We start from the raw sequence: 15,158 nt of genomic DNA, 5'->3' as shown, positions 1-15,158 counted from the left end.
TTTCAGGGTTAACTTTTTTATTTTCACCAGGATATCTTACTACCTCAAAAGCCACTCTACATAGGACAAAAACTTTTCTGTCCTGTCAGATTCAAATCTACTAAGCCTCAGACTCTATTTCCATCAAAATTTCTTTAACTTAGACAAACCTCACAACATCCTACATATCTAGAAAATATTTCCTGAACAGGCTATTTGGTATTTATAAAATTATAGAGAATATTCTTCTTTCCATAAAATCCAGATGCCAGGCTTATGACTACGGCTTATGGGCAAACCTCTATAAACACTAACTTAGCCAGCCAGAAGGACACTGTGTCTGCCTCTTGACTTGAGCGGAGACATTTCTTATAAGTTATATGCCCCTTCCTGGAGCCCACATAATTAATCTGGATCGATGCTGACTCATTTCAGAGGAATGAAAATATTCCACCAGTAGACACAAGATCTATCTACAGTGTAGAGTCTTGAGAGATCACAAAAGGTTTTTTATCATGTTGAGTGCCTCCTCATTTATAAGGAAAAATATTATTCCCATTTAATTTTAATATTATTATCTCTAAAACTGAAGCTTAGGTTAAGAAAGTATGTCTCACTTTTTGGTTATTCTTAATCACTGCACAAGTAAAAAGATCTTTTAATTGTACCTATTCTCATATGCCCAAATGTCCTTAGTGTTTAATCACTTCTGCCCCAACCCAGCATCTCAATGGCAGGCTTACATCCAAGTTTTTCTATTCTATATGCAAGAACACCTGTTTCATGACTAAAAATTGTGCTTACAGATGCAAACCCTCACTGAAAGTTTCCCTCAACTTTTTTGCCAAAAAGCAGGCTCATGCTGTGGACACCACCCTGTCATGGAAGGGCTGTGGTTCCTATGGATTTGGAGGAGAGGAATCTTTGCTCTCCTGAATCCTCGCTGTCCCTCCATCACATCGTGTCACTCTTTACTCTTCCTAATCACTGTTTTCCATCCACTGTATATTTAGCCCTAATTCCTTGTTTGCAATATGTTTGTTCAAGATGAAACTAGCAATCATATGAATGAATTCTACCTGCCATCTCCATGACCTCATCAATCCTTACCACTTTAGCTCAACTACACCTTAGCTTCCCAATTCCCTGTCATTTGCTGACATTTTTTGCTATCCAAATCATTGTACCTCTGTACAATGAATTGTAATTGTTATAGGCTCTAACATTATAATATTAAACTCTGTATTAATAAACTCTGATATTATAAATCCCTTTCCTTATATCCCTAATGCTTATTTACTCCTGTTTATTCATGTCCTTCCTCATAGATATGCTAGATTGTACAGTGTCAATGTGATTGACCTGGGAACATTTCCTAGAATCTCCCTTCCTGTATAGTTCTGGGTTGGAATTGACATGAGAAGAAGTGGAATTTAGAAGATAGATGTGAAGCTGTAGACCTCACTCTCAGGAGATCATTGCCATCAGATATGTTGATGGACAGATAGAGACCTTGGTCTTACTTAGTCTTTTATCAGTTTCACTGTTGGTCTTGATTAACGGTGGCTCCAGGCTCACAACCAAAGTGCAATAACTACACAGAGGCAACATGCCAGCTTTCCTAGGACTGAAGAGGTTCTTTAGATATGAGACTCTTGGTGCTAAAACTGGAAGTCTTAGGAAAATTGGATGGCATGGTCACTCCCTAAGTGGTTCCTCAATGGCTTCTTCATTGGCCTTAGCATAGCTTGCCTAGGAACAATACATAAGAACCATGACCCTAGTCAATTAGGGTTATCTACTTATTTAATAAGTAAAAAGCATTATACCCTGGTTACTGGAGTCTGATGCTAAATTTAGGATTTTCCCTGAAGGTTTCATTTATTTTTTTAAAGATTTTATTTATTTATTTATGAGAGACACATAGAGGAAGAGACATAGGCAGAGGGAGTCAGACAGGACTCGATCCCAGGACCCCGGGATCACGACCTGACCTGAACGCAGACGCTCAACCACTGAGCCACCCAGGAGTCCAAGAAGGGTTCATTTAATGTTATAGGAAATGTATGGGCAGTAAATATTGATATATATTGATAGCATAAATAATTTGATGCATATAAGCTTTTTTAGTTATGGGAATTATGATTGCAGAACAAAATGAAAGAGTATACCCCTAAATTTAGAAGAATTAGAAAAATAATAATATTGAAAGTATAAAGAAGAAGGTAAAGGTCAAAAATTAAAAATGCAATTCCTACATAATTCATAAAAAGGTTTTAACATCCTTAAAAATAACGAGTCAATAAGTATGTTTTATAAGGGTATAGAGGGGTAACTGCTAAAGAAGTTTAAAAGATAAGGGACTGGAAAATGAAACAAAACTAAAAAGGACATAATAAAATCCAGACTACATATTATGAGACTGCAAAAGCTAAAGAATTGAAAGCAAGAATTCACTTAAAAACAAAGAAGCAGAATTTAAATGAAATTTATGTATAAATGTAGATGGGATAAATTTACCTATTGGATAAAAAATGGCATTTTTGCATTATATGCAAGATATTGATATAAAACAGTGATTTGAAGGTTTGAAATTACAAGGATAGATGAAAAGAGCAGGATAATATTTTTAAAAATTAGGTTTATTTCATACAAATATCAGGCAAGTTTAAATTTAAGTCAACAAGTGTTAAATGAAACAGGCAGGCACAAAAAGTAAAGTCCATCAAGATGATTTGATTTCATAAAATTTAAGTTTAAAAGTCAAATACCATACCATGAAAACACATGAAAAATCTATAGAAAGTATACAAAGAAATCAAAAGAAATTCAGTGTTAGTATATTTTTGTTTACCCCTCTCAAACATTGTTTTGGTAGAAAAGTTAATAAAATATAAAGGATCTGAATAAAATAATTATTAGTATTGAGCCAATTGGTACATTTGAAACTTAATTTTATATTGGAATGATCCTTTTTAGGGACACAAGGAATGTTTATAAAACATGTCCACATTACACCAAAAACAAAATCTCCATACATCCCAGAAGGTAATTCAAAATAATAAACATTTTCTGAACATAAAATTCAAATAAAAGGATCATTAAAGCAGTTACAAAGATAAACATGAAAATGATCTGAAAATTAAAACAATGTTGATATCAATTCTCTCTTAACTTTAAGACGAAAGAGAAAAATCAAAGCTGATAACCCATGATAGTTAGAAAATAATAATATTACATGAGTAACTGTAAATTAAAAAACAAGACAACACTGCATATATCATATATATGTGTGTATAGAATGGTTCAAATACAGGCAATTTAGAAGCAATCTTTTTTCATTGTCTCTTTAAGATGTGTACGAATCTGTGTTTGAATTTATTTGTTCTTTTTTGTATTTCATTTATTCAACAAATATTTATATGCCAGGTATCATTCTATATATTGGGAAATATAGACCATATACATGGGGGTGGGGGAACTGGTCCGCAAATGGAAGTAAATAAGCAAGATAGCTCTGTAGTGTCACATGCTGCAAATAAAGGATGGAAAGAAGAGAGTGAAGGAAGGAGGGAGAAAAATCACTCAGATTGATGTGGTTTAGAACAGTTGGCAAGAGGAGATTGAAAGTTTGATTTTGATTTGGGGTCATGGGATGATCTGCTTTCGAGTTTGGTCTTAAATGTCAGTAAGTGGCCAGCACCCAGGGCAAAGAACTACAGATAGAGAGAAAAGTGCAAAATGCAAAGATGCAGAGATAAAAGGAGCTTGGAGACTAGAAAACTGGGCTGTTTGGTGAACATAATGTGGAGGGAATTAGAACTGGCACACACACCATTCAGGAATTATTTTCCATAAAGCAAGATTTAGAAACACATAAATCCCTTTCATTCTGTTAAAACCATCTTCTTCTTTGTCACATTTGATTTATGAAAGATCCCTTTCTAAAGAAATCTCTAACACCTATTCTCACACCAAAATATATTTTATGACTTCAAAACTGCATAACTGCAATATTTTCCATAATGGTAAACATATAACATGGTAAATTATTATGGTATGGTAAATATTAAAATATGGTAAAAATACAGTGAAACTAGCTAGTATTAACAACATAAAACCAATTGTATTTAAAAGCCAGTTTTTTCTACCTAGTCTCATGGTGGTCAATAAATTTAATTTCCCAATGTTGAGGTTCTTTTAGGTGAAATCACAGTTACTGAAGGGACTCTCCATGAGAAATCATAAAATCTTTGCTGTGTAACACGACACTTTTTTTTTTTAATGTTAACTCTCAGCTTCTTCTAATTAAGAAACTAAAATGACCATACCGAGTCCCTTAGGAGGCTAATGCCTTTTGCAAGTGACTTTTCAAGCCCAGGGAAATAAAACAGGGAGTGTGGTCAAACAATAGAAGCTACTACCTTGATTGGGAAATGGCTCTAAGAAGGCCTCATGCCCTTGGTTGTATTTGATGGATTATCTATTCAGTATTTCAGGACTCTGTTCATCTATAATTGACCAAGAAAGTGATGAGCTCCAGATGGTCCAGGTTTTTTATGGCACCGAGGCAGAATGCAACAGTTTGTTTGCTTTTGCACATGCAAGCAGTTAAGTTTCACAAGTAAAGCGTAAAAATAACTTCTGTGCATAGATAACACAGTTCATCTGTTAAAATATAGGGTAAAACCAAACCCAAAGAGCCTTTTGGTTGAACAAACAAAGAATTATAATGAATAATGTTGCTGCAACATAACAGATGTAAGACAATGACAGTCTGGCTGATATATGAACATAAAAATGTTTTAGACAGGAGGCCACAGGGCACTATGGTTTCTCATTATTTATTTAAAAAAAAAAGTTGGAATCCAAAATCAAATTAGGATACTTAAGAATTAAGAATTCTTAAGTGATACTTAAGAATTAAGTCTCTGCTTGTCTTTGTTTGTGTTTGGGTTTTATTTGTTGAATTTTAGATTTAAGAAATAGGCCTCCTTAAAAGTAAAACTTTGCCTCTCAAATAAAATGAAGTAAAAGTAAACTAATATTTACATTGAAGTATGTGAAAAGCTTTAAAATGTAAAAGCTTTGATATGATGGTTGTTTTTTTTTTTTTTTTTTTCTCTAAGCTTTCAAATACCAACATATTGCTTTGGTAAATTTATGTTCCTTTTGATTAACTGTCATTTAAGGTATTTTCCAAGATGTTGAGATGAGTTAATGAGAATGATGTAGACTTGATCTGTTTTACTTACCTCTATATAATCTCTGCACGTCTCTGCACTTAGATTAGTTTCTAAGCATTTAACAGATAACTTTTGTTTAAAGGAATATATGTAAGATTTTATGTATTTATTCATGAGTTACACAGGGAGAGGCAGAGACCCAGGAAGAGAGAGAAGCAGGCTCCATGCAGGGAGCCCGATGTGGGACTTGATCGATGTGTGATCCCCATCCAGGGATCCCCAAACAGACTTTTATTAACACTATTTGAAATGGTTACATATATTCCGGATCGAGTCCCACATCAGGCTCCCTGTGTGGAGCCTGCTTCTCCCTCTGCCTGTGTCTCTGCCTCTCTCTCTCTCTCTCTGTATCTCTCATGAATAAATAAATAAATTTTTTTTAAAAAAGTCTGTTTATGTTGTAATACAAAGTGGGAAATAAAAATATATGTATATTATATTCCCTGGTAAAAAATATTGTGCCAGAGAAAAGTAAGAACAACAAAGACAACAAAACCCCATAAAAGTTACAACTATTTTCTCTTTAAGATAATTAAGAATAATTTCTTTTCTTCTACGTTATTTCTTGACCTTTGCATTTCTATGAAGAACATGTTAAATTACATATGTGTGTTTTTCAATCCAGGAGATATTTAGAGTTTATACATGGTACCCACTGGGGGAAAAATATTTTAGAATTTACATAAAAATATTATGCAACTTCCCAAGCAAATGCTTTAATTTTATTTTCGGTAGCTTATACAAATCTATGTCCTATGGAAAAATATGTTAATGTATTAAATATTGTCACAAGGTACATAATAACAAGGAAAAAAGAAAATAACTAGCAAAATAGCTATCTTAATTTATTATGTTAATTGAATATAGTTACTCAAATTTCATTCGAATTTAAACAGAATATTCTTTTATCAAGTATTTGAAAGGATAAGGCTACTTTTGTGGGTTACTTTTATTTTTATATTAAGCTTTATCTTATTTCATATTTTTATAACAACGTTTATATTTTTGACAATGACAATGGAGAGCTTAGACATATGCATTTCCTTTTTTCATTATACTAGATTTTATTACTCACACTCTCTTATAAGAATGTGTTCTTTGAAAAAAAAAAAAAAAAAAGAATGTGTTCTTTGGTTGCTTGTCTGAGAATATAGATAATCTTTGCTGATCTGTCCTACTTTCTTAGAAAATTTCCCTTACTGAATCAAGCATGGACTTTTGAACATGTTGGTTGTGCATAAAGGCTTAGACGGTGGTGGGACCTTTAAAGACACACTCTCCTTCACCCCATGGATGCTTTATTCACTTATTCATTTGATGAACAAACATTTATTAAGGCCCTATTAAGTGTTGTGTACTCTGCAGATGTAAAAAGCCCCCACAGGAAATGAATGTGTAGACCTGGCTTCCTTAGTGCATTGCTTTAATTAGCTGAGCTGCTCCAGACAAATTCATGAATATAATCTACAGACATCTTTACACTAAGATCACACACAGAGGCACCTATCCATTCATAATTCATATATTCAAACATAAAGTCACTACTAGCAAATATACATCACTCACTTAAATACATCCCATGAGGGAGAGGTTTCTCAGCCATCATCTAGCCCACACAGCAAGCAGCATCTACAGCTTCTGGGCCCGTTATCAGTTTACTTAGCAGTTGCAAGACAAAACATTGCCCAGCCACCTTGGGCAATGTTCTGGCCACAATATTTAGGACCCACAGTCAAGAAAGGCTGCTGAGACTAAATCTCACTAAATCCTTCATGCCTTTCAAACCTGTTTGTATCAGGCAATGCTGACTGATATGTACTTCCTTATCCTTGACCAAACCTCTTCCTCACCCAAACTCAAATCTGTCAACTTTGTCCTCTGGGAATATCATCCCATAATTAATGAAGTTTCTCATATTCTTATGCTCTTCTCAACCAGTTTTCCTTACCTTTTGGTTTTAACTGAAATCTAGCTCACTGTTGGTGATACCACCTCCTCAAAAGTTCCTCCCAGATACCTCTCATATCTGCATCTACCTTCCTTTAAGAAATCCTGTTCCATGCTTCCACCACTGTCTAAATTGACTATACGGTCCTTAGCCCCTTATTTACATATTGGTATCAATTGACTTTTGGTTAGGTCTCACATTTTTAAGAATCTAACAACTGGCTCACAGTCCTTATCCATAAACCATGCAATCAATCATCTAGGGGTATCTTCAAAAGGCACTTTGATTACTTCCAAATTTCTAGTTTTTTTTCTTAGTTTAGTTTTAGTTTTTAATTTTTAGTTATCTCCTTTCCTTTAAAGAACCAGTCTCTCTGCAGTCCACTAATCCCTGCTCACTCTTAATACATAGGGTTTTTTCCCCAAAATCTCTATTAAATCTTCTATTGTATGACAAACAGCACATGTTGTGTGGGGTATTTTTAAAAAGATTTTATTTCTTAAAATTTTTTTAAAAAATTATTTATTTATTTTAGAGAGAGAAAGGGAAGGATAGCATGCATCTGTGTGTGCAATTGAGCAGGGGGAGGGGCAGAAGGAGAGGGAGAGAGAGAATCCCAAGCAGGCTCCCTGCTGAATGTGGAGCCCCACCAGGGGCTCAATCCCACGACCCTGAGATTACAACCTGAGCTGAAATCGAATCAGGTGCTAGAGCCACCCAGGCACTCCATATTTGTTCCAATATAAAATATATAAAATATATAAATCTGCACAGGTGGGTAGACTTCCCACCTTTCAGACACATATGCTAAAAACACTACTCCATCCTCAACACATAGTTTGCACTGTTATCTCAGTCATTATGGTTTTCTACTCTGCCAGAATGGGTAGAGTGAGTCTAGAGTAACTTGTCTTTGGGGATGTGTTCACACTTCACTGTCTGAGAATTGCTTGTATGGCTACTGCTAGCATAAGGTGGCCTGAAAAATATAATCAGAGGCTAAGCAACCACGTCTCCAGTTAAAGATTTAGGGAGGGGTCTTCTAATACTAGAAGGATGATGACAAGAATTCATACAGTGTGACTTATGCCACAAGGAATGTGTGGGGAAAAAACTTAAGAATTTATGGCCATATTGTGGGTCCTTATGAGGATTATGGTCATAAATTAAGAGTAAGTTTATGTTCTGTTCTTCAGCTGCTCTCTAAATAATTTATTGAAGAATCACTATGGTCCAGGGGATGTTATAAGCACTAAAGACAATACAGCAAAAAATTCATACAATCTTTTGTTTCATAGGGCCTTAGTTCTAGTAGATCAAACATACAGTAAACTAATACACAATCAAACAAACAAATGTATCAGAAGATGAAAAATACAATAAAAAAAAATAAGCTGATGTGACTGCAAGGGAGGAAATTCCCTTTGCTAAGATGGTACTTAAGGTAAGATGTGAAAGAAAAAAAGAGGCCAGTCATGCAACCAGAGGATGGGAGAGAATTCCTGGAAGTGGGCCATTTGTCACAAAGATCTAAATAAAGGGCATACCTGGGTGGCGGTGCATTCAGTTAAGCATCAGACTCTTGGTTTGAGCTCAACTTGTGATCTCAGGGTCATGAGATAGAGCCCCATGTTGGGCTCTGTTCTCATGCAGAATCTATTTGGGACTCTCTCTCCCTCTGCCCCTCCCCCTCACGCTCTCTCACTCTCCAACAAATAAACAAATCTTAAAAAAAAGATCTAAATGAGAAATAATTTATGATAGAAGAACATGAAGAGGGGCAATGGTGTTAAGACACAGTGAACAGAGGGAAAAAGGGATGAAAATAAAACTTTATTTGTGGATGGAGGCAAACGTACAAGGCTTTACAGAGGACATGAAGAGACTGGCTTTTAAGTGAAGAATGAAGCCATTTCGTGAGTTATAGAGTTTGAATGATGAGATCTAACTTTATTTGTAAAGCATCCAAGATTAGAGTTTTATAAGACTGAGCTGGCAAAAGTTTTACAAAAATAAGTAAAAGAATTCAGCCATTTACACTTCGGCTCATTAGCCCCCTCCCAAAATGAAAATGTATGTCTGTAAAACCACTTGTCTGCACGTATTTATAGCAGTTTTATTTATGATTGCTCTGGACTAGAAACAACCCAAACATTTATCAGCAGGTGATTTTTTAAAAAATTTTTTTAAAAATTTTTATTTATTTATGATAGTCACACAGAGAGAGAGAGAGAGAGAAAGAGAGAGGCAGAGACACAGGCAGAGGGAGAAGCAGGCTCCATGCACTGGGAGCCCGATGTGGGATTCGATCCCGGGTCTCCAGGATCGAACCCTGGGCCAAAGACAGGCGCTAAACCGCTGCGCCACCCAGGGATCCCTCAGCAGGTGAATTGATAGACACATTGTGTTGTATTTACATACTACTCAGCAATAAAAGAAAAAGTTATGAACTATTGATACACACACAAAATGTATGAATCTCAGAAACATGGAGAATGCAAAGAGTCTGATTTAAAAGAGTTTATACTGTATTATTCAATTATACAAAATTCTCAATATGAAGTTAATTCATAGAACAGAAAGCAAATCAGATGTAGTCTGGGTGTTGGGTAGGGTGAAGGCTCACTGCAGAAAGGCATGGATAACTTTGAGTCGATAAATTTTCTCTAACTTGATTTTGGTGATGGTACATAGGTGTATATATTTTTCAAAATTCATCAAACTTTACACTTAAAAATAGGCCTTTCATTGTAGATAAATTATATCTCAGTGGTTTTATTGTTTTATTTATTTATTTATTTATTTATTTTTATTTATTATCTATATTTTATTGGAGTTCAATATGCCAACATATAGCATAACTACCAGTGCTCATCCATTCCAGTGCCCCCCTTAGTGTCCATCACCCAGTCACCCCAACGTCCCACCCACCTCCCTTTCCATTACCCCTTGTTCCTTTCCCAGAGTTAGGTGTCTCTCATGTTGTCACCCTCTGATATTTCCCACTTATTTTCTCTCCTTTCCCCTTTATTCCCTCTCACTATTTTTATATTCCCTAAATAAATGAGACCATATAATGTTTGCCCTTCTTCGATTGACTTACTTCACTCAGCATAATACCCTCCAGTTCCATCCACGTCGAAGCAAATGGTGGGTATTTGTCATTTCTAATGACTGAGTAATATTCCATTGTCTACATAAACCACATCTTCTTTATCCATTCATCTTTCGATGGACACCAAGGCTCCTTCCACAGTTTGGCTATTGTGGACATTGCTGCTAGAAACATCGGGGTGCAGGTGTCCCGGCGTTTCATTGCATCTGTATCTTTGGGGTAAATCCCCAGCAGTGCAATTGCTGGGTCGTAGGGCAGGTCTATTTTTAACTCTTTGAGGAACCTCCACACAGTTTTCCAGAGTGGCTGCACCAGTTCACATTCCCACCAACAGAGCAAGAGGGTTCCCCTTTCTCCACATCCTCTCCAACATGTGTTGTTTCCTGTCTTATTAATTGTTTCCCCATTCTCACTGGTGTGAGGTGGTATCTCACTGTGGTTTTGATTTGTATTTCCCTGGTGACAAGTGATGTGGAGTATTTTCTCATGTGCTTGTTGGCATTGTCTATGTCTTCCTCTGTGAAATTTCTGTTCATGTCTTTTGCTCATTTCATGATTGGATTGTTTGTTTCTTTGCTGTTGAGTTTAATGAGTTCTTTATAGATCTTGAATAGTAGCCCTTTCTCTGATATGTTATTTGCAAATATCTTCTCCCATTGTGTACATTCTCTTTTAGATTTGCTTACTGTTTCTTTTGCTGTGCAGAAGCTTTTTATCTTGATTAAGTAATTCATTTTTGCTTTTGTTTCCCTTGCCTTCATAGATATATCTTGCAAGAAGTTGCTGTGGCCAAGTTCAAGACTGTTGCCTGTGTTCTCCTCTAGGATTTTGATGGATTCTTGTCTGGCATTTAGATCTTGCATCCATTTTGAGTTTATCTTTGTGTATGGTGTCAGAGAATGCTCCACTTTCATTCTTCTGCACGTGCTGTCCAATTTTCCCAGCACCATTTATTGAAGAGACTGTCCTTTTTCCAGTGGATGGTCTTTCCTGCTTTGTCGAATATTAGTTGACGATAGAGTTCAGGGTCTATTTCTGGATTCTCTATTCTGTTCCACTGAACTGTTTTTGTGCCAGTACCACACTGTCTTGAAGATCACAGCTTTGTAGTACAATCTGGAATCCGGCATTGTGATGCCCCCAGCTCTAGTTTTCTTTCTTAATATTCCCCTGGCTATTCAGGGTCTTCTCTGATTCCACACAAATCTTAAGATGATTTGTTCCAATTCTCTGAAGAAAGTCCATGGTATTTCGATAGGGATTGCATTGAATGTGTAAATTGCCCTGGGTAGCATTGACATTTTCATAATATAATTTCTTCTAATCCATGAGCATGGAATTTTTTCCATCTCTTTGTATCCTCCTCAATTTCTTTCAGAAGTGCTCTGTAGCTTTTAGGGTATAGATCCTTTACCTCTTTGGTTAGGTTTATTCCTAGGTATCTTATGCTTTTGGGTGCAATTGTAAATGGGATTGACTCCTTAATTTCACTTTCTTCAGTCTCTTTGTTAGTGTATAGAAATGCCATTGATTTCTGGGCATTGATTTTGTATCCTGCCACACTGCCAAATTGCTGTATGAGTTCTAGCAATCTTGGGGTGGAGGCTTTTGGGTTTTCTATATACAGTATCATGTCATCTGCAAAGATGGAGAGTTTGACTTCTTCTTTGCCAATTTGAATGCTTTTATTTCTTTTTGTTGCCTGATTGCTGAAGCTAGGACTTCTAGTACTATGTTGAATAGCAGTGGTGAGAGTGGACATCCCTGTCTCGTTCCTGATCTTAGGAGAAAGGCTCCCAATGTTTCCCTATTGAGAATGATATTTGCTGTCTGCTTTTCATAGATGGCTCTAAGATGCTGAGGAAAGTTCTCTCTATCCCTACACTCTGAAGTGTTTTGATCAGGAATGGATGCTGTATTTTGTCAAATGCTTTCTCTGCATCTATTGAGAGGATCATATGGTTCTTGGTTTTTCTCTTGTTGATATGATCTATCATGTTGATTGTTTTATGAGTGTTGAATCAGCCTTGCATCCCAGGGATAAATTCCACTTGCTCATGGTGAATAATCTTCTTAATGTATTGTTGGATCCTATTGGCTAGGATCTTGTTGAGAATTTTTGCATCTGTGTATATCAGGGATATTGGTCTATAATTCTCCTTTTTTGGTGGGGTCTTTGTCTGGTTTTGGAATTAAGGTGATGCTGGCCTCATAGAACAAGTTAGGTAGTATTCCATCCCTTTCTTCCTTTTGGAACAGCTTTAGTAGAATAGGTATTGTTTCTTTTTTAAATGTTTGATAGAATTCCCCTGGGAAGCCATCTGGCCCTGGACTTTTTTTGTCTTGGGAGGTTTTTGATGACTGCTTCATATTCCTCCCTGATTATTGACCTGATCAGGTTTTCTATTTCTTCCTGTTCCAGTTTTGGTAGTTTGTGGTTTTCCAGAAATGCATCCATTTCTTCTAGATTGCCTAATTTATTGACGTATAGCTGCTCATAATATGTTTTTAAATTCATTTGTATTTCTTTGGTATTGGTTGTGACCTCTCCTTTTTCATTTGTGATTTTATTAATTAGAGTCTTTTCATTTTCTTTTTAATAAGGCTGGCTAATGGTTTATCTATTTTATTAATTCTTTCAAAGAACCAAATCCTGGTTTTGTTGATCTGTTCTAAAGTTCTTCTGGTCTCTATTTCATTGAGTTCTTCTCGAATCTTTATTAACTCTTTTCTTCTGCTGGGGTAGGTGTTATTTGATGTTATTTCTCCAATTCCTTTAGGTGTGAGGTTAACTTATGTATTTGAGTTTTTTCCAATCTTTTGAGGGATCTTGTATTGCGATGTGTTTCCCTCTCAGGACTGCTTTTGCTGTATACCAAAGATTTATTGTGAATTTTCATGAATCTTTTTAATGCTTCTCTAATTTCCTGGTTGACCCATTCATCTTTCAGCAGGATGCTCTTCAGTCTCCATGTTTGAATTTCTTCCTAATTTCTTCCTGTGATTGAGTTCAAGTTTCAAATCATTATGGTCTGAAAATATGCAGGGGACAATCCTAATCTTTTCGTATCGGTTAAGACCTGATTTGTGACCCATATGTAGTCCATTCTGGAGAAAGTTCCATGTGTACTTGAGAAGAATGTGTATTCTGTTGTATTTGGATGCAAAGTTCTGTAAATATCTGTGAAATACATCTGGTCCAGTGTATTATTTAAAGCTCTTGCTCTTTGGAGATGTTGTGCTTAGAATATCTGTCATTTGCAGAAAATGCCATGTTGAAGTCTCCCAGTATTAGTGTATTATTATCTAACTAATGTCTTTACTTTGGTTATTAATTGATTGTTATACTTGGCAGCTCCCACATTAGGGGCATAAATATTCATGATTGTTAGGTCCTCTTGCTGGATAGATGCTTTAAGTATAATAGAGTGTCCCTTCACTTACTAGTGACTCTTACTACAGTTTTGGGATAAACTTTAATTTATCTGATATGAGGATTGCTACCCATGCTCTCTTTTGAGGACCATTTGAGTGGTAAATGGTTCTCCACCCTTTCATTTTCAGGCTGCAGGTGTCCTTAGGTCTAAAATGCATCTCTTGTAGACAACAAATAGATGGGTCTTGCTTTTTTATCTAGTCTGAAACCCTGTGTCTTTTGATGCGATCATTAAGCCCATTCATGTTCAGAGTTACGATTGAAAGATATGAATTTAGTGTCATCATAATACCTGTTGAATCCCTGTTTTTTGTGAATTATTTCCTTGGTCTTCCTCTTTCTTTTACAGGGTCCCCCTTAACATTTCTTGCAGAGCTGGTTTGGTGGTCACATATTCTTTCAGTTTCTGCCTATTTTGGAAGCTCTTTATCTCTCCTTCTATTCTGAATGAGAGCCTTGCTGGATAGAGTATTCTTAGCTGCATGTTCTTCCTATTTAGGACCCTGAATATATCCTGCCAGCTCTTTCTGGCCTGCCATGTCACTGTGGAGACGTCTGCTGTTAATCTAAAATTTCTCCCCATATAAGTTAGAGATCCCTTGTCTCTTTCTGCTTTAAGGATTTTCTATTTATCTATGGAATTTGCAAGTTTCACTATTAAATGTTGAGGTGTTGAACGGTTTTTATTGATTTTAGGAGGGAATCTGTCAATCTTCTGGATCTGACTGTCTGTTTCCCTCCCCAAATTAGGAAAGTTCTCAGCTATGATTTGTTCAAATATGCTTTCTGGTCTTCTGTCCCTTTCTGCGCCCTCCGGAACCCCAATTAAACATGGATTTTTCCTTCTGAGGCTGTCATTTATTTCTCTTAACCTTTCCTCGTGATCTTTTAATTGTTTTTCTCTTTTTTTCCTCAGCTTCCTTCCTTGCCATCAACTTGTCTTCTATGTCACTCAGTCTTTCTTCTACCTCATTAACCCTCGTTGTTAGGACCTCCAGGTTGGATTGTATCTCATTTAATTGATTTTTAATTTCAGCCTGATTAGGTCTAACGTCTGCAGTCATGAAGTCTCTTGAATCCTTTATGCTTTTTTCCAGAGCCACCAGTAGCTTTATAATTGTGCTTCTGAATTGGCTTTCTGACATCGAATTGTAAACCAAATTCTGTAACTCTGTGGCAGAGAGTACTGTTTCTCATTCATTCTTTTGTGGTGAGTTCTTCTTTCTAGTCATTTTGCTCAGTGCAGAGTGACTATAAACGAGTTGTGTTGGAAAAACGAATTAAAAGAAAGAAAAAGAAAAAACAAAAAAACAAAAACAAAAACAAGGATGGGTATCCTCTGGTTCTATAAACTGTAAATCCCTAGACTCTTCCTGGAGCTTTCCAGTGCTGCAGTCAAGAACTTGCTCTTTCCCTGTCCTCCCAGCTAGTCTT

This window comes from Canis lupus, chromosome 22 (assembly GCF_003254725.2).
Source record: "Canis lupus dingo isolate Sandy chromosome 22, ASM325472v2, whole genome shotgun sequence".
In the NCBI taxonomy this organism is placed as follows: domain Eukaryota; kingdom Metazoa; phylum Chordata; class Mammalia; order Carnivora; family Canidae; genus Canis; species Canis lupus.
The sequence above is the reverse complement of the archived record's forward strand: the minus strand, read 5'-3'. Positions refer to the sequence as shown.